A 25,401-nucleotide genomic window follows, 5' to 3' on the forward strand; every position below is an offset into this window, starting at 1 on the left:
GCAAAATGGAATTCTTTTCCCTCCCCCCCGCCTTCCTCTCTCTCTCTTGTCATTCAACATTTGTATCCTCCAAATCGATAATGTGAACAGCAGCATAATTGGAAATAAAAGATGATCTGAAATCCACAGGAAATTAGGTTGAGGTGTGTGGAGGAAATACAGTTGCATCCTGGACACAGAGTGAGTTTTTATGAGTCCACTGTGAGAGGGGTGTGCCCCCGCCCGGCTGTCTCCCCAGGAGGGTTTTGCAATGCCTCTGTCCTCAGTGGAGAGGACATCCCATGGATGGATGAGACATCCATGTGCTTTTTCTCCTTGCCCAGGGAACATTTTCCATGCTTTGTAGGGCAAGCTCAGAATGTCAGGGGTGATGAGGGACTGCCCCCCATGCTGGAGGGTGTGGGGTAAGCCTAAAGGGTAGCTAGCTCAGGAGTGGCTAGTGGTGAACTCCCTGCAGTGGGGTCTGGGAGGCTGGGGTAAGCTGCTGAAAGCAGAAAGTGGAAAACAGAATTCCAGCTGCTGTCATTGAAAGAGCCAGCTTCTAACAGCCCTAGAGGGTAGGTCTTCCCTATGTCTCCTTCCTCCAACTCAGGCAATATCTTCTCTAGAAGGACTGTGAGTGTTAAGCCACTAATTGAAAATGAAATGGCCCCTGACTCTACCAGTGCCCCAATTACTCTGAGTTTCAGGATTCGGGTTTCATACCCATGTGATTTATCTGCTTTATGAATGTGGGTCCAAGATAGTATGGCCACATCCTCTTTCAGAGCCCATTTAAGTACCTCCATCTCATGTCCCTCCTATTCTCTTCTCCAGCATCATCTCACCCATGAACACCTCAAAAATGTCCTAGTTCTGGCCCATCCCAATGCAGTGACATAACTCAGAGGCACCCCCTTGAGGCTGGAGGATGCCATTGACACCAGCCAACTCGGAAGTTGACTGCCTAGCAGAAAACCACCAGGGCAAAATGGGGCCCTAAACCTAACATCTAGGATGGGGTGTCTTCCCTTTACTGGTGCAGCCAAGGCTGAAGCACATGATGCCGGCCAGGACTGGAATGAAAGGGTCTGGATAGAGCGTCTCCCTCCAAGTGCTCCCAAATCCTGGTTCAGATCCTGACCTTGGCAGGGAGTCAAGTTAATGGATAGTGGAGCCTGACAACCAAGGCATTTCCTTCAAAGTTGGTGGGAATATCCCTCTCCAAGTAAGCATCGTCACCCACACAGTGCCCCAGACAGTTGGGCAAGGGTCCGGAGTCCAGAGCCTCATAGTGGCAAAGCTCCCCTTTCACCATCTAGCCTTCTCTTTCATATCTTGCTGGGTTTAATTTTATGAGGCTTATTGCTCCCCCTAATTATTATCTCGAGGCAGGACCTACAGATAATCTCGAGGCAGGACCTTCAGTAATCCTGAAAGATTACTATAATGTTTAAAGCTGGGGAGATCCATAGGGTTCTCTGTTCTCATCTCCTCCCTGCCAGAAGACTTCCCTAAGTAAATGTTCCCAACTGCTGGATTTCAGCAGTAAATTTCATCTCATGCAACCCCCTCCCCCCCTCGGCTAATCTATGACGGAAGTTGGAAAAAAAAAGTTTGGAGGATGGCTTTGTCCCATCTGTTCTATAATTTCTGCCCTAAATTGTTAATTTATTGAAGCATCAAAGAGCAAGGCATCTCATGAGAAGGCAACTGAAGGGATTGTTTTAATCACCCTCCTGCAGCCAGGTAATATGGCACCAGAAATTCCTTCCTAAGAGAAGATTCTTGACCCTCCTCTGACCTCCCTTTTTATCTGCAATATGGGTGTGTAGGGCCCATAAATCAATGGACCCACCTCCCTCTGCCCGGTCTGATGCTGTCACTGACACTGACTTGTAACAAAGAGGAGACTCTGCCTGGGGAAAATAGTAGAAAACCTTAATGGGTTCACAATGGTGACATGTTTTGTCTCTTCCACCCCTCTTAAGAATTTCTACAGTTCCTCTGAAAAGTTGATTGGTTTTTAAATTATGTATCATTTTGCCTTCTTGGGCAAATCGTACAATCAATGATCTGTTTTGCTGAGTATATAAATCCCTTTTACATATTTCAAAATAATATCTAATTAAAACGTCAAGGTTATAGCTCATGTGGCTGGAGTGGACAAGGCTCCACCTCCTCCTTCAGCCTCTCAAAGTAACATTTAAAATATGTCCTATAATTAGGAGTAATTATAAATTCCAATTAAAAAGAAACCCACACAATTCTGAAGATATTTTTCTTTGATGTTCCTGGTTTTAATTTATGTGCTTGTTGCACCAAATTGTCCCAGCTTCCTCAGATATGTTTCCAGACAAAAAAGGCTCCCCAAATTGCAGGAAGAAAAGTATACCAAGTCAAAGAAAAGTAGTAAAGTTCATTAAAAAGGGTTATTGCATCTATAACTTCTAGACTTGGTGTTCATTGATTAGAGATTAAGCATCATCCTTTGTACTACTCAGATTGGGATTTTTAATTAGGATGTCATTATTACACAGATATACTGAATGCCAAATTGATTTTTGAGACCTTTTGAAATAATAGCATTGCTTCTGCAAAATGAAAATCATAATAGATTATTGACTTCCTCAGGAGTTCTGATCCAAGGGCACCTCCCCAATGTCACCATTTTCAATATTTTTAGTTTCATGCAAAGAGACACTCATAATGAGGCCTATATTAAAAGTTTGCGCATATTGACTGTGTGTTATTAATGCCGATGGCATCACATTGATTACCCTTGAATTATAACAGCAGCAACATTGCTTGTTGCTGAATTGTTTACATAACATCTAGCCTTTGTCTGTTGTTTGCGTTTAATTTAAAAAGTGTTTATATACACAATAAGTAGCATCCTTGATTCACAGGATCAGAGGTTCACCAACTTTCTCAATTCTTACTACCCTTCATGTCTCACTAATTTTTTCAGGGTGCTCCTGTTTAAAAGAAATGTCTAAGAGTTCCATTTATTCAATAGTCAGTTCCAAACAACTTCATAAGTACTGAGGTCCTCACAACTTCATAGGCATGTAAAAAATACATAAAAACTGAAAGAAAAAATAAGTTTCTTTTATCCTCGAATACCCACAATTACTTACTAATGGGATGTCTGTGCCTGTTAGTCCTGGAATGGGCCTGGACCCTCTTTTTCTGTTCCACATCGATCTTGCTTTTCAACACAGCAACTGCTGAAAGCTCCAATTCACAGATAGGAAGTCATCCAAAGAAATGTAGTGCGATCCTAATGTTGAAACTATGAACTACTTCCAGCTACTAGTTCATGCGGTGTCCTACAAATGTGACTATCTTTTCCTCTAAAATGTAAAATATTGGACAGTGTGCCTTCGTGCATTCACTGTGGCACCTGAGTGCCCCACCACACTGTTTGGGAACCATAACACTAGACCTGACATTTCTGGATGTTATGGGATCTACATTGCCCATCTTTATATCTTCAGTGCCTAGCACAGTAACTCAACAGACTCTATTTTAGGAACAGTGCTTTGGTTAACACTTTTTCTTGTTTAGATCATTTTAATTCAAAGTAAGACAATTTGGTAAAATATACGCAGTACACATATTCAGTCACTGTCAACACATGACAATATATTTTCTCACCCATATTCAGGGGGTTTCTATAGTGGAAATTGGTGAAAAGTCATCTCTATTTGAGATATTTCATAGATACTTCTTTGTGAAGAAAGGACACATCTCTGAGGCTCCCAGATTTTCTCTACATGTAGGGAAATATCTAAGGAGCTCCCATCAACTGCTGAGTCCCTAGGGCATTAAAGCACTCAGAGAGAAGTGAGAGCTTGGACTAAGGTATTCTTTGAACCACCTGATCTTAGCCCCTTGGGGATGGAGGTGCCTATGTCCAGAAATGGAGGATTCTTACCCACCATTCACCCCCTTCTGAGCATGGTGGTTTTGTCTGTGCATCCCACTGAACCAGACATCTGAATGAACCTGAAGCACCATCTCTCACACAATGAGGGGGACTAGATGAACAAGAATGCAATTGTGATAGAACATGAACGAATCTCGAGAGCATGATGCTAAGTGGAAGAGGCCAGACACAAAAGGCCACCTACTGTATGATATGATTTATATGACCTATTTAGAATAGATAAATTCATAGAGACAGAAAACAGAATCAGGGTTACAAAGGTCTGGGAGGAGGGGCTAAGGGGGAGTTATTGTGTAATGGGCACAGAGTCTCTGGGGTGATAAAAATGTTCTGGAAATGGATAATGGTGATGGTTTGCGACTTGGTAAATACACTTATTACCACTGAATTGTACACTCAAAAATGGTGAAAATTGTGAATTTTTCTGTGATGTATATTTTAATGCACACACCCACACAGCCTGGAGAATGTGATCTTGCTTAGGAAGATGACACCGGTAAATAAAGTTTTAAAATGCAAAAAGTGCACAAACACTGAGTCTCTTAAGCCATAAAATGCCCGGTTAGAACAAGGGTTGGCAAACTTTTTTTTGTAAAGGGCCAGATAGTAAATATTTTGACTTTATAGACTGTACAGTCTCTATTGCAACCATTCAACTCTGTCCTTGAATTGTGAAAGTAGCTATAGACAATATGTAAATGAATGAGCATGGCCAGTTTCCAGCAAACCTTTATTTGTGGACACAGATTTTAAATTTTATATGATTTTCGCAACTCAAAAAGATTTTTCTTATTTTGATTTTTTCCAACCATTTTTTTAAAGATCTTATTTATTTGAGAGAGAGTACATGAGACAGAGCAAAGAGCACAAATGGGGAGGAAGTAGAGAGTCAGGAAGGTGGGCAGAGGGAGAGGGAGAAACAGGCCCCACCAAACAGGGAGCCTGATGTGGGGCTCAATCCCAGGACCCCGAGATCATGACCTGAGCCAAAGGCAGATGCTTCACTGACTGAGCCACCCAGACACTCCTTTTTTCAATCATTTAAAAATGTAAAAACCATTCTTGATTTTTGGGTCTCACCAGGCAGAGGTTCCAGATATGGTTCCCAAGCTGGCTTGCTGAGCCCAGACCCAGAACCCCAAATCACTGATAATATGGGAAATCCCTCCCTGTTTAAGAAGTAGTGTTCGAGGGAAGGTAGGAAATATGACCCTCAGATAATGTGTTAGTCCATGGCTCAGCCAGAAAGAAGCATCCAGTGACTGGAGCCAGCCCGCATGTCCCCATCCTGAAATTTTGTACCACTGCTCACTGAGGCTAGCACGATGCTGCGCAGAACAAGACAGAGAGAAGATCCACCAGATTCACTACAGAATGTGAAGAATGCCTTTTCACACCTCTCTCAAGGTTATTTTCACTAAAGCAAAGGCCTTCAAGTAGAGAGATAAGGCGAGCAAGATGAAAATAAAAGCAAACAAATAAATAATAAGTAAATAAATAAATAGGATTTATGAAAGGCATTTGTTGCGGGGCGGATAACAAGGAGACTTCCCAGTGTTGCCAAAACAAAGTGTTAGGCATAGATAGAATCAGCAATGGCAGATTTTCTGGAAGGGGAATTTTCGGGGCTTTAAAGCAAGGGAGCTTCCCAATGCTACTTAAAAAAAACTATGATTCAGTCCCTCCCTTGTTGCCCATATGCCCAGATCTGTCAAATGAGCAGAGTTTAACTCAACAAATTTTCCTGAAGACCTACTTCAGGCTGACGTTGGGGCCTGGATATACAAAGTTCTTTTTATTACTGATGTGTGTGTGTGTGTGTGTGTGTGTGTGTGTGTTTGGGAGGAGGGCTTAGAAGAAGAGTAGCAGTGTGCAAGCACCAGAGTTTCTAGTGGTAAGAACTTAGTTCTTTGCATGGCTCTTCCTATGCCCTGAAACCCTTCAACAAGAGAAATTTCCTCTCGTGCTAGCTCCTACTCTCGGGAAATGGTGTCTCCTGTCAGCAGCTCCAACCCCACGCGTGAACAGCAGACAGATGGGTGCGGTAGGCCTGTGTACTTGCCTAAAGCCCTCTTTCCAATGGCCTAGAGTATTCTACAGAAAGTGAGGGCTGCTGAGGGAAGGAGCACTGCAAGCCCACCCCCCGTCTCAAAATCATTTTCCTCTCATTTTTAACATCTCTTTGATTCTTAGATGTCTCCTCCCATCTCTGCCCTGAAAGTTTCTATATCAACCCATGGTACCATTTTGTCAACACAGCGAACAGTAATCAGCTCTAAATAATTTAAATATTTGGTTACAATGAAGATGGCCACAGCCTGCATGTCTATCTGAGCTCATTAGTTCTAACTTTATTTCCCATAAAATAGGAGGCCATTTGAGTAAAATGATAGTTGGAAAACATTTTTAAACAGAACCAGCAAATAAACATGGTCTTTATGAGTTGTAACTTAATCCCCAGCTGATGTCATGTTTCATGTTTCAACTGCCAGAAAATGCCTGACATCTATATATCAGGCAGATTTATGGAGACTTCAGGAAAAGAGCTAAGAGGATTCCTTAAATAAAGAGAGTGTGTTGGTCTGGGGGTAATTTGGAGCCTCTGTTATCCATAGATTGAAATGTGCACATTGGGGTAAATTATAGGAATATGCCTTTTCGCTTGATCTCTTTTTTTATGTTTAGAAATGCTTCAGATCAGGGTGGTGAGTGCATGAGAAGAGGCAGGGAGAGAGAGAAAGAGAGAGAGAGTGCACGCACTCAAAATATGGTTCTTTTTTGTCCCTATTTGGTCATTGATGTTGCTCTGGCAATACTAGAGAGAAGAGAAAAGATTCTGCATTACAAACCTCAGAATCATAAACCACACACAGGCCCTCCCCACTCCCATGCTTCTCTTGGTGGCAAAATGGTTGAGTTGGCTTCAGAGGATAACCAAGGATGTGGAGCCCTGGTGATTTCCTATCGAGAAATTTCTGTTGGCTCTGCTCCATTCCAGCAGTTACCCCACAGGGACTGAGCTTTCCAAACATAAACTCCTCTTCATATCATATAAGTTGGTGGCCAATTAACCCAGAAAAATTGTTTTGAAACGGTCCCAGCAAAAATGACTCAATGTTAACTTTGTTGTCTGTAGATTGACATTCAAGCTTCCCCATAGGGTCTACTCAGTCTGCTGGATGAGTAAGAGTAAGTCATGCTAGTTGATACAGCAAACAGCCCCGAATGTCAGTGGCTTAACATGGTAAAAGTTTATTTGTTGGTTATATTGTAGTCCTATTGGGTGTTCAGAGGGTGACCTTCTCCATGGTGACTCAAGTATTCAATATGTTTCCATCTTAGTGACTTTCCCGTCTTCAGAAACTTGGAGAGCTCCACTGGATACTCAGCATTCACCTGGGAAATGGGAAAGATGGAGTGAGAGAGAGAAGTCAAGAGAACTACGTGAGAGGTTTAATGGAGTGTGAGGCAGATTCGGTCATGTAGCTCCACTTAGTTGCAAAGGATGCTAGGAAATGTAGACAACTGCTTTCTAACCTCTATTTTGATTCAGAAGCCACAGCACAGTACTGTTGCCTGGCTGTTGGGATTTCCTCAGAGACAAAAGGACTTGAAATAACAATAAAAGCTATTTTCTTCCATTTGTATTTATGGTTGACAATATGCTAAATTTCACTCAGCCCTCATGCTAGTCCTATGAAGGAGGCAGGGCAAGTGTTGTTATCCCTATTTTAAATGGGGCTCTGAAGATATGGGGAATACACTCAGTCATCAGAAAGGATGAATTTACATTGACATGGATAGAACTGGAGGGTACTTTGCTGAGTGAAATAAGTTAATTAGAGAAAGACAATTATCATATGATTTCACTCATATGTGGAATATAAGAAATAGTGAAAGGAACCATAAGGAAAGGGGAGAAACTGAGGGGTAAAAAATTAGAGAGAAAGACAAACCATGAGAGACTCCTAACTCTGAGGAACAAAGGGTTGCAGAAGGGGAAGAGGGTGAGGGAATCGGGTAACTGAGTGATGGGCATTAAGGAGGGCACGTGATATGAGATAAGCACTGGGTGTTAAAGTATATGCTAGCAAATTGAATTTAAATAAAATAATATATAAAAATAATATATAAAAATAAATAAATAAATGGGGCTCTGAGCAGGACAGGGACTTGCTTGTACTCCAAGTCACAAAAATAAGTAATAATACTCCAGTGTTAAATTGGCTGTTAATGGTACTTGGAGGGAGAGTTGGGGTGAGGTCAGGGTGAGGGCCTCAAGAGAGCTAGAGGCTAGATAGAATCAGAAGACTAGTTCTGGTTTCATCTAAGTGTTGGTAAAGTCTTATTCACAGGATATTTGAGGAATGGGACATAAAATTATTTCACTTCTCTATTTTGAGCCTAAATACCAGCCCAATGCAGAGACCCAATCCCTGTGTGCCCTTGTCTATTTTTATTATTATTCTTTACGAAATAAAAGCATAACTTCTTGTGGCATTATGTTAATATAGAAATTTTAATGGTTATGACAGCAGCCAGAATGGTAACATGATGAAAACACGCTATGACCTCCCATCAGTGGCTCAGAGCAAATGAAAAAACAGTTTAAAGAGAATTGAAATATTCAAGAGGGTAAAGGTTAGAATCCTTGTGTGTGGTAATTTCCACAGCTGGTACAGTCCTAATAAAATGTTTTCATCCTTCATGCCAAAGAAAGAGTAGAGCTCAAACCCCTTTGCTCTGGGTATGCAGCTCCAAAGAAATGTTGCAAGGCTTCATAATCACGATTTCAAAGAGGTTTGTGGAAATGTTTCATTAATTCTTATAAAGAAATCTTTTTTTCTTAATTTTTTCATTAACTTCAGACATTTACTTGCAATTACATTTGTTCAGTGAATACAATGACAGAAATTAATAATTCATAGCTTTTGTCAGGGAAAATTAAAAAAAAGGACAGTTGTTCAATCAAATGCAACTTTAAATGCACAATCTTTATTTAAATAAGATTTTAAAAAATAAATAATGAGGACTGTTATTGTACTTCTTATAAACCTCCTCTTTTCCAAATTATATCTATGCTCTACCCAGTGACATGAAATCTTGGGTTGTTCAGAGCACATCAGGAAAATAACAGGTTCAGATCTGATGTTCTGAGACGGGGAAACTTGACTCAAGCTCAGTATTTATGGCACTGCCTGGATCTTCTGGGGCCTTGTGGTTAGCGACAGAGAATCACCTCACAAGAAAGCTGAATAGGGCCAAATGCATTGCACCTCGCCATGAGAATCACCTCACAAGAAAGCTGAATAGGACCAAATGCATTGCACTGACATTTGGGGGAAATTAAAGTTCAGAAAGGGAGAGTGGAGCCTCTCAGGTTCATGTGGTAAGTTAGCTGCACAAATGGGCCTCAAGTGTAGGTCTCGACCCTTGGCCAAAGCTCTTCCAATCTGCAATGCTGTCTTCAAGTCACCTTCCCACCAGGATCTGCCTAAAAAGTGGCTACCTATGGATTTTGGCTTAAGGTGTCCTAGGCAGACCAAACCTTTTGTCCCAGCAGCAGATCTGAATTTTGCCATTTACTTTGGATTATGAAGAGTTTTTTTAAAAGGGTGTTTTCCTTGTTAAAATGAAAGTACTCATCACTAGATATCAACTTAGGTGGAAAGCAGTGATCCAGGCTAAAACTGGGCAGAAATAAGATGATAAGGGGAGCAGAGACAAAGATCTTCAATTAGGTCTGAAAATAGCAGAGAGATGGCTACTTCATGGGTCTCTTCTCTGCCTGCCTATTCCTCCTACCTATGAGCTGAAGACTCTGGCTGTCAAATCAACTCTACCTTTAGTTGTTCCAACCAAAAAGGTGACAATGGAGTTTGCCTTAAAAAGCAAAGAATAATCAAACCCTGAGAAACCTCCTAGAAATTGCTAGTCCATCAATAGGAGGGTCCGTGGGAAAGGCAGTTCAGCATGCTGGTGAAGAATTAAACGTCTCTAGGGGCATGTGGGCAGCTCAGTCAGTTGAGCATCTGACTTGTGATTTCAGCTCAGGTCAAGATCTCATGGGTCCACACTCAGCAGTGAGTCTACTTGAGATCCTCTCTCTCTGTCCCTCCCACCCCTCCTCAAATAAATAGATAAATTTAAAAAAAAAAGAATTAAATGTCTCTAGGTTGAAATCTTCACTGAACCAGCTATAAGTTCTGTGCTTTGGGAAAAATCACTACCATGATCTCTGAGTTGTATTTCCCTTATTTGTAAAATGGAGATGTATCAGTTAGCTATTGTGCTATAACAAACTGCCCCAAAACCCAGGGGCTTAAGAGAGCCGCAATCTATTCTAATGTGTCCAAGGATTGGCTCCGGGGGCTGCTGCCTCTCATTGCACTCAGTGGGTTTATAGGGGTGGCTCTGCTCCTTGCATGTGTCTGTCATCTTTCTGGGGCCAGCAGACCCAGCTGGCTCTTCCTACAGTGATGACAGAAATGCCAGAGGGCAGGAGGAAACATGTGTGGCCTCTGAAGACCTGGGCTCAGGACTGACACTGACATTTCTTATTGTATGTCATTGGCCTAAACAAGGACACAGCCAAGCCCAAAATCGAGGGATAAATTCTGCCCAGAATGAGGCTACGGCAAGAGTGTCGAAGAAACGAGGGATAAAGAATTGGGCCCCAAAATATGATTTACCATAGTGGCTAATAAAAGTACTTTCTCGCTGCATTATCCTGATAATCAGTTAAGAAAGTGCGTGTACAGGACTTCCATGTGGCTGTGCCCCCTTAGAGAACGGCAGGGTACGGAGAGGTGGGTGTGTTTTTAGTCCTCTCCTGGGTGAAGCAGCAATGACGGATTAAGGACTAAGGATCTCCCTTTTTGATGTGGGCAGTTGTTAAAGAAGGTGTCTCCTGGAGGTGAGGAAACATGTGGTCTTCCTGGATCCATCAATTTCCTGCTTCTCCATACAGTATTGACCCTCATCTTACACACGAAAAGAGGCAAATGGATTTGATTAGCAAATACTTTCATCTACATCCTAATTGAAGTCTCTGGGACTTCCTTGTTTTGGAAAATCCCATTTTAATGCACAACACATCAGGTAGCCCAAAGAATGCCCTCTCCCTTCAGCTGCCCTGTCCCTCCCCAGTTTATCTCCCATTGTCCTCTTAGCCCCATCTATCTGATCCTAGACTGTTCTATCCAGGCTCCGGGCTGGGAGATTCTCCTCCTGTTTTTGATTCATACTGTGAATCACTCAATTCCAAAGCTCTTAAAACAGAGGCAATGGAGAGCCCCCAGTGGTGCCTTGGTCCAGATGTCCTTGCGCTGTGGACCTGTCAACTCCCGGCCAGGACTCCTGAGATGCGAAGCCCATGCTCCCTGGTAGACACTGATGTCGCTGAACAAAATTGCAGCTGAGGAGGCAACCGTTTGGCCATCTGAAAAGTCTGACCAGTTGGCACATTGTTGTCTCCAAATGAGCCGGCAGGAAACGGGGTTTCCTAAAACTTGGTTTTAAAGCACTTAGAACAGGAAATCATTCCCCATGCATGTTAGATCTCTCTAATGACTGACTAACTAGAAACAGGCTATCTTAATACTCTGCCCCGAGCCATTACAAATGGCTTTCTTTCCAGACTTCATTAGAATATTTACTGCAATTTGGATAGAAGACTTTTGACACTGCAGTCATAAAATTTACAGGGGACCTTTTTTTTTTCTTTTTTTTTCTTTTTTAGTCTGAGAAGAGACTTGGAAGAAGCAGGGAAACCCCTCAGCTCCCCCAGCCACCGATCTCATTCATTAGTGGTCTTCGTGTCTCGTGACCCCTACTTAAGAAAATAAACATCCCTGCGGTAGTCCAACAAATTGCCTTCAGAAAAAAAAAAAAAAAAAAAAGAGCTAGATCTCTCTTCTGTCAACTTCTGTCTCTTTCGTATATATGTGACCAGAAAGGGAAAATTCATAATGTGTGCCAGTCCTTGAGTTAAGCTTGCTTTTTATGTGATTGTCACCGACTGAAACCACGTGGCCAGTGGGCACCATCATTGGCCCCATGTCACCCCTGCAAAAATGGAAGCCCACAGTTACCAAAAGTCACACAGCTAGTAGTAGGTGGCTGAGCGGGGACTGGATCCGTGTCCTGTTGAAACCCAGCTCCTCCCTCACCTACTTCACTATTTGCACCTGTGCTTGAAGCCGACCCGGTCACAAAGGCTGTGGCTCCTCTGTGCAGAGGAGATGTGGACATGCTTTTACCTTATTTTAAGTTTCGCGCATCTTGTGCCTTCACAAAAGCCATCAGCTGGGGATCCAACAAAATGGATGTGAAGACTCCATCCAGAGAAAAGTCAACTGGGGGGCAATGTGTTGGACTGTCTTCAAAAGTACCGTGCACAGCTGCGTGTGTCATTGCTGGGTGATGACAAGAGCCGTGAGCGAAAATAAAGCAGGATGGGTGCCTAGAGAGTGACATTAGCAGAGAGGGGGATGGGAAGAGACTGATTTTGATGATCAGGGAGGGAAAGATTCTAATGAGGGGGCTCAAATATAGAGACCTGAAAGGTGCCAGGGAGTGGGAAACTGTGCAAATGTGTGCAGGAATGATCTAGAGTGAGAAGACAAGAAGGACCAGAGCTCTGTGGTGGGTTTGATGAACAGTGAGTGGCCCTGCGTATCTCCAACGGTGTCCCTGTGGTCTAAGATTGCAGTGACCACTGGAGGTCTTCGAAGTTCCTCCCTGTGCTACATTGGTGCGCCAACGATCATGCCATGCCTTTGGTTTTTGTCACAGGATGTACGGAGAGTGCTTCTCCACTCTCAGTAGTGAGCTGTGGGATACACAGTCTCTGTAACACTCTACAGATTTACAGACAAGAGAAAGATGATCACTTCTAAAAACAGTGTGCTTCCTCTTAGTAAGGAATGAAGAGCACATGACCTATCGTGTTTCTCCCTTTTTGCCTTGATTCCTAGGAAGCTCGATGTTAAATTTAATATTCAATTAAAACAACAAAGTTAGCCTTCAAGGCTTTGGAGTATTTCTAATGTTTAATTGTATATCTGCTTTTCATTGCAAGCCGCCTCTAGTCCTTTTGGAACTGGTGTATAAATAACACATGTACGTAAAATCACGTATGCCAAGAATATAATAAGTATGATTGACCTAAAAAATAACATTTATAATCAGCTCATTGGATGCTTAATTCCATTTACATGGAGGCCAATCATGTGGCCAGATTGGATCAGAAAAGGAGAAAGAAACATTTAAACGTCGTTATAGATTGATATGCTAATGCTCCCCCTGAATGAATGTGTCAATGAATCACATCTCCCAGTACCCACATCCTCATGTAGCCTCCCCTCATCTGAACATGGGACTTAGTCATGCGACTTGCTCAGCAAACACACTGCAAGGAAAAGCCTAATAATTAGGTATAGGTATTGCCCTCTTGAAATGTTGGGGCCACCATGTGAGACACTGAAGATAACAAACCACATGGAGAGAGAGAGGCCAACCATCATAGCTTTCCTGATGGAGCCCAGCCCCACACTGATACTCTGGCTTCATCCAGCCTCATGAGTGAGTTCAGGCCAACAGGCTTAGGAGCCATCCAAGCAACCCCATGGGAATCAATAAATGTTCATCTTAAGCCTCTAAATTTTAGAGTGTCTTGTTAACAGAGCAATAGGTAACTGGTATAAATGTCCAAAGACTTCTTTTAAGGACAAACTTCTAGAGATTTGTTACTAAATATGCAGGTCCAGTAAATACTTGGCATGTACCTAAGAATACCAGGATTTCCCTGAAGGATTTATCTTGCCAGGAAGTAAAATACATCAGCAAGAACACGTATTTTGGAGAACCTACTGCATATAAGGCATCTTTCTTAGGCCAGAGGATGTATTGACAGAAACACATAGTTACTGTTCTCAAGGAACTCGATAGATCATAAGGCCAAAATAATTTAGACAGTCTGGGATTAGCAGAGGAACAGGTGGAGATATGGAAAAAAATAGAATAGAAAGTCTATAAACAGATCCTAATAAATATAAACATGCAATATACGCCCAAAAGCAGCAACCCATATCAAAGGCATATAAAAAATTAAAAAGGATTTTTCCATGCAGGGCACTATAATCATACATTAGCTACCAGGGGGGAAAAAAAAAACTGAAATTAAGACCTCACATCATTCTGAATAGAGTAATTCACAATCGATGTATTATGTCTGTACTGATTTTCACAAATGGTGCAAAGAGAATTTTTTTCTTGAGGTAGCTGGTTTACCAGCACATCATTGGCAATGTGAAAGATTTATATGCCTGACTACACATATACTTAAAATTTATTTATGAAAAATCTAGGAAATGAAATTGAATAGGTAACATAGTTCATTTATGTGGAAAACACATGCATGTAGAAAAATATCAAGAGGAAATATTTCACCATATTATTCTTTCTACCAGTCTGTGCTTTTTGGATTTTCCACAACGAGTCATATCTTGCTTATGTTGTCAAAAAATAAAAACAAAACAACAGCGAAATTTTTGAAATTTCATTTTGCTAAAAAAAGTCAGAAAAAGTCCTTCCCCCTCTCAAATGGTAAAAATAGTTAATACATGCCAAGCATTGGGTTAGGGAATTGATGTTTATTACCAAGTCCTGTCCACATTCCCAGTTTGCAGATGATAATAGTAAAGCCTGGAATAGTAGCATGACTTGGCCAAGGTCATACAGCCAGTGAATGGCTGAGCAAACTTCTACATTGGCCAGTTCCAATATTAAATTGTGGCAGGTGCTACAAGTCATCTTGAATCAATGATTCCCCTAAAATCCTATAAAATTCCATAAAATTCATAGATGCACAGGTCTCTCCAGCTTTCATATAAAGGCTACTTTATTTTTATTTTATTTATTTATTTTTTAAGATTTTATTTATTTATTCATGAGAGACACAGAGAGAGGAGGTAGAGACACAGGCAGAGGGAGAAGCAGGCTCCCTGCAGGGAGCCCGATGTGGGACTCCATCCCAGGATCTCAGGATCACACCCTGAGCTGAAGGCAGATGCTCAACCACTGAGCCATCCAGGCATCCCTATTTTAATTTTATTTAGAATTATATGGAGCATATGGGTGCCTCTGTGGTTCAGTCGGTTAAGCATCTGACTCTTGGTTTCTGCTCAGGTCATGTTCTCAGGGTCATACGATTGAGCCCTAAGTCGAGCTGAGTGTAGAGCCTTGCTTAGGGCTCTCTCCACCCCCTCTCCCTCTCTCTCCACCCAGCCCCCTTCCTCTCTTTCTAAAATAAATAAGTAGATCTTTAAAAAAAGAATTATATGGTGCACACAGTAAATTAGAACACAAAAGGTGCCAACTCTAGAGGTGTACGGGGCACAGGACCAAGTGACATCTGAAAACTTAGGATTGCAAGCCACTCAAAGTCAAGGACTACGTCTCATTCACAGTTACATTCCCACTACTTAGCTTATTGCTGGCCCATAAGAGACTCTCGATGCATGTTTTTTGGGAATTTTTTAATTGAAAAAAAAATTTAGTATTATCAACTATAATAACCATTTTATATACAGTAGATCTTCAGATCTATTCATCTTATAACTGGAAGTTTATGCTCTTTTCCTGACCTCTCCCTATTTCCCCTCACCTTCCCAACCCTGGGCAACCACTTTTCTACTCTTTCTATGATTTTTACTTTTTTTTCTTAGATTCCAAATCTGAGTGACAATATACAATATTTGTCTTTGTCTGGTTTATTTCACTTAGCATAATGCTCTCAAGTTCAGCCAGCGTAGTCGTCAGGGGCAGTAGGAAATGATATAATGCTGGAGTCCAGTTCTTCAAGAGACACCTTGTATACAGCAAGCACTCAAGAAATGGAAACTCTAATTTTTTAATTAAGTACTATTTTTTAATTTAATTTTTTTAATCTTCCAAAGTTGTATTGGGATAGTATTTTTCTTTTTTAATTTTGGAGCTTTATTTGGGGTAGAAATAAAATCCAGGCCGCAAAGCTCTGGTTAAAATGTTAGCTTCTGGGATCCCTGGGTGGCGCAGCGGTTTGGCGCCTGCCTTTGGCCCAGGGCGCGATCCTGGAGACCCAGGATCGAATCCCACGTCGGGCTCCCGGTGCATGGAGCCTGCTTCTCCCTCTGCCTGTGTCTCTGCCTCTCTCTCTCTCTCACTGTGTGCCTATCATAAAAAAAAAAAAAAAAAATGTTAGCTTCTAAACTCATCTTGAATCCTAGAGCATGTCTGGAGTATTAATTATCTATTACTCAAAGAGATTTTGTAAGCCATATGAAGTTAGCTAAGTGATGTTTAAATAATGATCTTTATTTGTGACTAATTTGTTGGAGTTATTACGCAGCTGTTTGACAAACGAGCATTCTTCTTCTCCTTGGTAGGGGATTTCAAATCTTAATTGAATTTGCTGTGGGTTATTTTGGTCCAAAGTTTAGGGAGCACTGACAGGGTAACTCCTATTCCTGTTTGTCATTTTCTTCAGAAATATTTGATCTCTTCCACTCGTGTCCTTTTGATACCAGATTCAATGAACACATCAAGCAAACAAGCAAAACCCCCAAATCCAATAAATCCCTTCAATTCAGCACCCTGTTTAAAAAATCCAAAATCTATGCCTTCAGACCCAATGATTGATGATCCACTCCCACTGCTGCCCCTTAATGAGCAAAAGCAAAACAGGAACTCTAGAAGGAGGGGCTACAGGGAAGCCGAAACCTTGGATATTCCTTCATGGCAGAGCGGAAGCTTCTCATTCCCAAACCCAGTATTTGTAGATAGATATTTATTTTTCAGAGGAAAGGCCCCCATAAAATTTGTTGTGCCCTTTACCACAACTTCCAGGCCTGCTCTTACAGTCCAGCAAAGCTCTGTGGTCTCCTTTTCAAAGCCAGGAAGGCTCACAATATTCTACTTGTCTTTTCTCTCTCATTGACCTTTCCATGAAGGAGAAAAGGTACATTAATTACAGAGACCCAGTCCTTTTTGTAGGAGTCATATATTTACCCCCCCAGTATGACTTTAGTTAAGTCCCATTCATTTCTACCAGCACAGTATCCACTCTTCATTTGGACTTCACTTTGGACACAGGGAACAAACAAAATATCCTTGTGGGAATCCCATCTGACTTCTGGTTTTTCTGGGTTTCTCTTTTCCGTCCTTTCAATAGTTATTTTACTGTAGACTCATGGGTCTCCAAATCATACATTTCAGTACCCTAAGTTTTACCAAGATTCACAACCCAAGACAGCCCTGCTGGTGAAAGAAATGAACCAAGTACATTTCTTTCTTTCTTTCCATGATGAAAGGCCACAGTGCCTTTCTTGTTCTCAAGCTTGGCTTTGAAAAGAAACCTATTCCCTCTGCTGACAAAAAAGGAATTTCAAAGGGGTTTCACAAGTTATTTACTCTTTCAGGAAATCTTGCTGCTGTTCATCTCATGTGTTCTATCCCAAACCTGTCCTTAGAGGCTTCCAAGCTTTCCTCCCCTAAATCACTTGCCAGAATCATCTAACCTGCCCATCTCTCTGACTTCTCAGAGCCCTGAACATCGATTGTGTTCATCTTGGTAACAGATGACATACTGTTTTATACTTATTTCTAATTTATTTCCCAAGTGAGTCGCCTTATCTTGTTTCTCACGTGAATGCACAGTTGGCTGAGGGTCTGGGAGCAAGTCTTAGACTCCTCGGTTCTCCTTGGGTGACTCTTCTTCCCCAAACTATCCTACACAAGTAGTAGATACCTAGTGAATAATTGTTAAATTGGATTTCTATCGTGAGCGTTTTCATCCATTTTACATATTTTCAAATAAGCATCAAAGATAAAGAGAGGTAGAAAGAGAAACCAGATCATTTTACCACAATTAATTCAAGTGAAATGATCACATGAGATCTTTGATTTAAAGACCCGTCGAATCCTTAGGATCGAAAATGCCTCATTGGATATAAATCCCCATCCAATCTTGAATTCTTACTAACCTTGCCTAAAAAGTTATTGAAAGAAGCATTTTTCAATATGTTGAGTATAATCACCCCCCAAATTTAAACCAGCTCAAAAGAGAGAGAGAGAGAAAGAGAAGAAATGAGCTGTTCTTCATGATCAATTATAGTATACGTTAGCATATGTATTTAAAACATGCCCAGGACGCAGTAGGAACCACATTTTCTGTTACTTATTCCAAGTTAAATTCCAAGTAATTGGTCAGTGGGATTAAAAGCACTGGGATACAGTGAAATTTTAATGGCCTCACACCTGCCTTCCCGTAAAGCCACAACCTATTCCTGCTCTGTAACCTTTAAAGCTCACCACCAGCAAGTTACTGATGCAGCCAATTAGACAACAAAGGGCTCAAGATTTCAGAAACCCTTTCAGTGGGATCAGCCCTTCCGAGCCCATGACCCCAAGGAGCTACATTCAGCCTGCTGAGCTTCTCACTGAGAACCTCGGTGGCTTTCTTCCAAGCTGGAGGTCCACTGATCACCTCCTATCTTTTGAAATGACTAGTCTCAGGATACATCACCAAGAAACAAGTGGCTAGACCATTAGGCAATCTTGCCTTTTGTCCTCCCATTCTCCTTTTGATCTTCTACAGAGCAAGCCTCACCCCATTGAGACTCGGGTTGGCATGTGCCTACGATTAACACAGACCCTCTGGCAACATCCAGAGCTTGAAAGAAGCATAGTACTTAGGGTATAACCTTCTCACCAACACACATTTGGGTTAACAACCATACAATAATGGTGTGACTTACTTAGAGTTTTATTTTTAAGAACATCTTGATCCTTCAGGCTTTCTTGCTCTGCTGCCATGTTTTGGTCCGTTTATTAAAACCTTACCTACCTAGGAATGATTAGGTCCCAGAGAATTCCCAGCAGGTAAGAAACTTGAAATCACAGGTTGTTCACTCAGGAGCCTCTAGTTTTCTTGAGGAGCTGGATACCAAAGTTCCTGGATGGCAGAGGATGACCCTGGCCAACACAGCAGTCTCACTTGGAGCTGAGAGAGGAGTTGTCTGTGGACAAGAGAACATAAGAGAACATCTGTCCTTAGCTCAGCGGGCAAAGGGAAGAGTTGCATGTGCGCTGAAACTGGCATGACCTACTTTTCTATGAGACATTTTTCTGGCAAAAATGCCTGCCCAGTCTTCATTTCCTTTGGGGTAACTTTATAACAATGGTCCACTTTTCACTGATTTTGCTTTAAAAAGCACACGAAAAAGTAAACTCATAAGAACCTTGACATTTTGGTCAAGATTCCAGTTAAATCTTGAACCAAAAAAGCCATTGATGATTTTGAAATAGGTATTTTTGAAGCTTCTGTTTGTTTTTCAATCCAACTCTGCAAAGGATCGGGGTAATAGAGATGCGTGGTTACCAACCTCCTAATTAGATTTTGCTTTTTCAGTCACTAGGAAGACAAAAATTAAAGCTCATGAAATTTTGCCTCATATCAATTGGCTGGTTTTAAATTAATGAGAAATCTCGATGTAATATTTATGCCAGAAGTGACTCAAGCTTTCAAGACACCCTTAAGATGTGATAAATTGGAATTTGGATTATTAATGTGCTCATTTGACAGCTTCAGTTTCCTTTTATTTTGAAGAAATGAAGTAATTAGTCTTGCTCTTATGTTTAGATGTACTTTCTAGTGTGGCCCTGTGGGGGGTGCATCTTTAAGCACATAGTCTAAAAAATGCAACAAATTTAAAATGACATTACAAATTAGTAAAAATGGAAGGGTACACTCAAACCCCAATCCACGTGATCTTCTGTTGTATAGAGATCCTCGATCTCTTCAAAATTTAGCTCTCAAAACTTCATATAGCTAAAAGCAGAACATCCAAAAATATTTTTACATATAAAAGAGATCAGCAGAGAGGGTTTTATCCTGGTAAATTATCTTTTTGCTGATTGTTTTTGTTTGCTTGCGGGGGAAAAAAATGAAAACTCAGTATTGGTTGCAGTTAAGCTGACTTCAGGATTATATATACCCCAGAAGAATTTTGAAGATTAACATTAAAATAAATAAATAAAAGATCTTTTACACCCTTTTCAAAATTGCCTGGGAAAAGAAAATGAACACAGGTGATGTGCTGATCCAGTTTCACCGCTCCGTTGAGAACTATCGAAAATTATACTATACAGAAAAGTTTTCCATAAAAAGAATTTTGAACACATTTGAGCATTCAATTGCATATGAAAACAAGAGAGTATTTGATGCTAGAGCTGAATCCCTCCTAATCGGGATTTATTTGAAGCATTTGGGGGGTAGAACAAGAGACGGAAACCACACTGGGTTTAGAATCACTAACATCAGTGGGTACGTCTCACTCCTTATGGATGATTCTTCCAACCCTAATGTTAATCACCCTGTACACACACACCTGGCCCCACCTCCCCTCCAAGGACTGTCAAAGCCATGAGAAGCAACATCTTTGAAGATGGAAAGCCTGAATTCTAAAATTAGCTGACTTGGGTCTCCTTGGGGCAGGCTACTTCACTGTGCTTCAAGTTTTCCACTTGCAAAACTCAAATGATCATAGTGGCCACCCTCCCCTGCCACTCCGCAGAGTGGTTTTCAGGATCAATTCAGATAATTCTCGAAAAACAGTTAGCAGAGGGCCTGGCATAGGGGAAGAACTCAATAAACAATATGAACTATTATAGTGGGAACACCACAAGGGTTGGTGGAACTGGATCCCATGGCAGGCTGAGTGGGGCACAAGCCAAAACTAGCAAACTTGATCTATAGCGAATCTGGTGAGGCACTAGGACATTTTGCCTTCAGAGATTTTTCAACTGAAAGTTAGAGGTAGATATTTCATTCGAGGCAGGGGGAAAGCTAGCTGAACAGAAGTGAGGAGGAACTGTTGTCAGGTCATTTGCAGAATATAGAAATAAGAAAGGAGGCTGAGTGGCAGCTATGGAGTGGATATTGCAACCAGAAAGTCTGAGGTTCATTTACTATTTAACCCATTATTAATTGTAGGGTCTCTGTCTTTTGGTGTGTCGCCTCTGTGCCTCATTCTTTATTCACAAAAGTGTTATTAAAACTTATTTCTAGGGGTGCTTGGGTGGCTCAGCTGGTTAAGCATCCAACTCTTGATTTCCACACAGGTCATGATCTCAGGATCATGAGATGGAGCCCCCCATTGAGGGGGTCTACTCTCAGTTGGAAGTCTGTTGGAGATCCTCGTCGTCGTGTCCCTCTACCCCTCCCCTCCTCTCTCCCCTTCTCTCTCAAAAAAGAGAAATCTTAAAAAAAAAAAAAAAAAAAAGTTATTCATTGAGGCACCTGGGTAAATCAGTCAGTTACACACCTGACTCAATCTCAGCTCAGGTCTTGATCTCAGAATCATGAGTTCAAGCCCCGCATTGGGCTCCATACTGGGTGTGGAACCTACTTAAAAAACAAACAAACAAACAAACACAACTTATTCTATGGCTTTGTCCTGATGTCCTGGCAAACTAGCATATGTCCTATCTACAAGTAGCATCTAAAGATAGCTACACACACAAAAAAAATAGTAATAAAAATAAAAAAAGAATAACGGTAGCTACAAAGAGTAGCTATTATTGTGAAGTGTACTACTTAGGTTGAAGGTATCAAAATGAGAAAGGTATCAACTGAGAGAAAGATTTAGGGCATCCATCAGGAAAATGAATGTCCGTGAACAGTGACACCAACCCAGTGGCATTCAGGGAGTAGGACTGTGGAAAATTACTGACAACTATGGGAGAAAAAATCTAGGACTCCCTAGTGAGAAGGAAAACTTGCTTGAATACTCTGAATGTCACAGATGCCTTGAATATAATAACTCCATGAAAGGTACAAGATATTAGAGATTGTGGTAGAGTGGCTTACAATTGGCCATACCGATTCCCTTCCCCCTCCGCACATGGCCAGAAGACATCACCAGCCTCTCTTAATAGATGGGGGTGACCAGGAGATAAGTACTCCACAGATTGGTGGAATGTGAGCAGAAGTGGTGTGCACCATTTCCAGGCTTGGCTCATTGAACCACCTGAGTGATCCTCCACCCTGTCTTCATAGCTGCTGTGGATGCCCTTGGATGCTTGGTAGTGAACATGGTGTGCCTCCATCAGTCTGGGCCCCTGAATGACTGCACAGAGCAGCCTCCACCCCATTATCCCTCCTACACCTACATCAATTGGACTTGACATGAGTGAAAAATAAATGTGAATTATAAATATTAAGCCATTAAATGGGGAGAAAACACTAATCAGATAGGCCTTGAAGATGTATTCAAACTTTTTCTCTAGCCAGGTTTATATCCCCTAAAATTCAGTATGTGATCCAGCCTTGAACCCATAAGAATATTTAGAAATTTTATTCTATTTTTTTTTCTTAAAATGTAAATAAGGCCATTTGTTCTCGGCATTTAATTAATTCTGTTCATGGACATAATTTTAGCCTCAAGGAAATTCTAAGTAAATTAACATCAAAGCAACTGTATGGGGACACAAATATTTAGGACATTGAAAGACCACCCTCACTGAGACATGGGATAGTGTGATAAATCTATGTTCATCCAAATATCTCTGTCCCAACTAAAAACTCAACACAAGGTGTAGCAAACAAAAACAAAAACAAGAAACACCTCTAGCGAACAAATTTGTGAATAGTGTTCAATTTAATGGTATTTTCAAATAACTTTTTAGAGTGCTTTCAGAGAATGAAAATCATTTTATTATTTTTTCTCATCATAAAAGGAATCCATCCTTCAAATGTATTCAGAAAAAAACAGAAATATATGAAAATGAGAAAGTACAGATTATCTATAATTTCACCACTGAGAGGCAAGTCTACCAGTAATAGACCACATGACACTTACTCCCATCAACCCTTAGTGACCCTGGATCACCTCATCTCTATATTCCGCCCAAGTGGTAAGGGAAAAGCATCACATCCTTATATTAGTTTTTATTTCTTTGATTATCCGTGGGTACAGGTTATGTGTATTTCCTTTGGCTTACTGTATATATTCTTTTGCACACTTTTTTTTCTATTGAAATGTCCATCTCTTACTGGTTTTTTAAAAGTTCTACATTGAATATGAATTTGAATTTTCTAAATAGAAAATAAAATAGAATATTCTCTCTATATAATATATTCTAAATACATTTAAATATTTCAACATTTTGAAATAGATTTAAATCATCTTTGATGGGACTTCTTTGAGCCTTGGAAGATCTTAATAGTTGTAATTTGCATAAGGATTGGAAATGTCATGCAGCTGGGTGTTCTCCCACTGAAGGACCTATGCCCAGATACCACTTCCAACGCTGTACATACGAGATCTCATGTAATTGTTGATGTAAAATTGCTCACAATTAGCAAGCAAAAAGACCGTAGGTTTAAATTTTTGTTAATTGACCAACGCAGTAGATATTCAATGCAGTTTATTTTTTATTCTTAATATTCTTAAATGACAGTCAAAATTTTTTTGAGTAATCTGGTGATAACTAAAGCTGTCATTGTATCTTACTTGAAGATTTTCTGGTCTGGAACACAAGACAGGATAAAAATCAAAATAACAATCACTTCTTTATTTGTACCTATCCTTCATAAGGCTCAGATTGCTTTGAGAGCTATTATCACATTTGATTTAATACCAGTCTTGCGGTAATGACAGCATATGTAGCATTACTTTGTTTTCATAGGTGGAACGGATCAAAGTTTTTGAGATATTGCTTGACTTCTATAAAATCACAGTGAATAATAATAATTAATGATACTTAAGATTCATTAGGTCCTTATTATGCAATAAATCAGCTTTAGCGTGCTTTAGCTCATCGAATCATAACCACCATATTTTGCAAATGAAAAAAAAATAAAGCTTAGAGAGAAAAATAAAGGCCAAAGTCACACAGCAAATAGATGGTAGAGCTGTGACTAAGGGAAGTTCCAAAAGGACTTTCATATGCTAAGGAAGACTCAGGATGCTGGAGGAATGTTGTAATCTGCTTATCTCAAGTATTAGCAAGGGCTGCAGGTTAGAAGGACATTTAATTTTATCTACGTGTCCTTCTTTTTTTTTTTTTTAAGATTTTATTTATTTATGATAGACATAGAGAGAGAAAGAGAGGCAGAGACATAGGAGGAGGGAGAAGCAGGCTCCATGCCAGGAGCCCGATGTGGGACTCGATCCCATGGATCCAGGATCCATGGATCCAGGATCGGGCCCTGGGCCAAAGACAGGCACTAAACCGCTGAGCCACCCAGGGATCCCCTACGTGACCTTCTTGTTTCCCACATCAGTAGCTACAGAACCAGAACCAAGGCCTAGGGCTCAACTCTAAACATAAACTTGGAATTTTGCCTGCCTTCTCACAAGAGCGTCTTTTTTTTTTTTTTTTTTTTTAAGATTTTCTTTATTTATTCATGAGAGACACAGAGAGAGAGAGAGAGACAGAGAGAGGCAGAGACACAGGCAGAGGGAGAAATAGGCTCCATGCTGGGAGCCCGACGTGGGACTCCATCCCGGGTCTCCAGGATCACGCCCTGAGCCAAAGTGCAGCCCCGCTGAGCCACACAAGAGCGTCTTAAAAGAGCTTCTCCAGGCCAGTTCCAAGGTGAGGATGGGGCTTGATTACAACAGCAAATCAATGAAAGAATGGTGTGGCTCACTGATCAGACTTTTCCCAATTATTGGGGACTTTAACTTTCCTTCCAATCTGTAATTATAGGATTATTGCAAACTCAACACATAAGTTGCTGATTTTGAAGCATGCATGTGCAGAGTTATGACAATATCTGACCCAAATAACAATTGTCTGCCTTCAAAATATTAAAGAACGCACTTCTTAGGCTTCGGACAAGAAGACCTTTAAATATTATTGAGGTGGTTCTTAGCCTAGAAGGTTTTGGGAAAAAGATAGTCTGAACATAAATGTGCAGATAAAAGCTGTCTGATCTTCTAAACTCTGTTGCCTAAAACATCCATTTGTGTTATAAAAATAAATGCAGACATTACAGAGAAGCGTTGGCAGGGAACTCTCTCGCATTTAATGAATCCTGAAAACACTGTCCCCACTCCAAACTAGTGCTTGGATTCTTGTCTCCCCACTCCCAAGCTTAGACTCTGAAAGTGGTGGGTTTTTTCTTTTCTTTTTTTCTTCTTTCCTACTGAGAGAATAGCACACTGCCTGATGGTTCTTCATGCAGCCTCCCCTCTGATGGAGACGTGTTCTGAATAATAGAGGAGAGTCCTTTCCAAAGATGGTAAAATGGCCCAGCCAGTCCCTTAATTTTATTTAAAACTGGAGCCTGGCTGGATAAAGGGCAGTCTGTTAAGCGGTGGGACTCTTGTTTCGGCTCAGGTCTTAATCTCAGGGTCATGAGATCCAGCCGTGAGATGGACCCTGCTGCGCTCAGCTCAGCATCTGCTTGAGGTTCTCTC

At 41.0% G+C, this 25,401-nt stretch overlaps 1 long non-coding RNA gene across 3 annotated transcripts in view; it reads right to left on the bottom strand.

Moving 5' to 3' along the window:
* Positions 1-6,572: 6,572 nt before the first annotated feature.
* LOC140633026 (uncharacterized) overlaps positions 6,573-25,401 on the bottom strand; it is a 29,786-nt gene continuing 10,957 nt past the window's right edge. For all 3 annotated transcript variants that reach the window (XR_012030659.1, XR_012030660.1, XR_012030658.1), the window contains 2 exons: positions 18,819-18,990; positions 6,573-7,327 (listed from right to left, as the gene is read on the bottom strand). This is a non-coding gene — a long non-coding RNA (uncharacterized lncRNA). The remainder of the gene's footprint in view (positions 7,328-18,818; positions 18,991-25,401) is intronic.

Source organism: Canis lupus, chromosome 5 (assembly GCF_048164855.1).
Source record: "Canis lupus baileyi chromosome 5, mCanLup2.hap1, whole genome shotgun sequence".
NCBI lineage: Eukaryota > Metazoa > Chordata > Mammalia > Carnivora > Canidae > Canis > Canis lupus.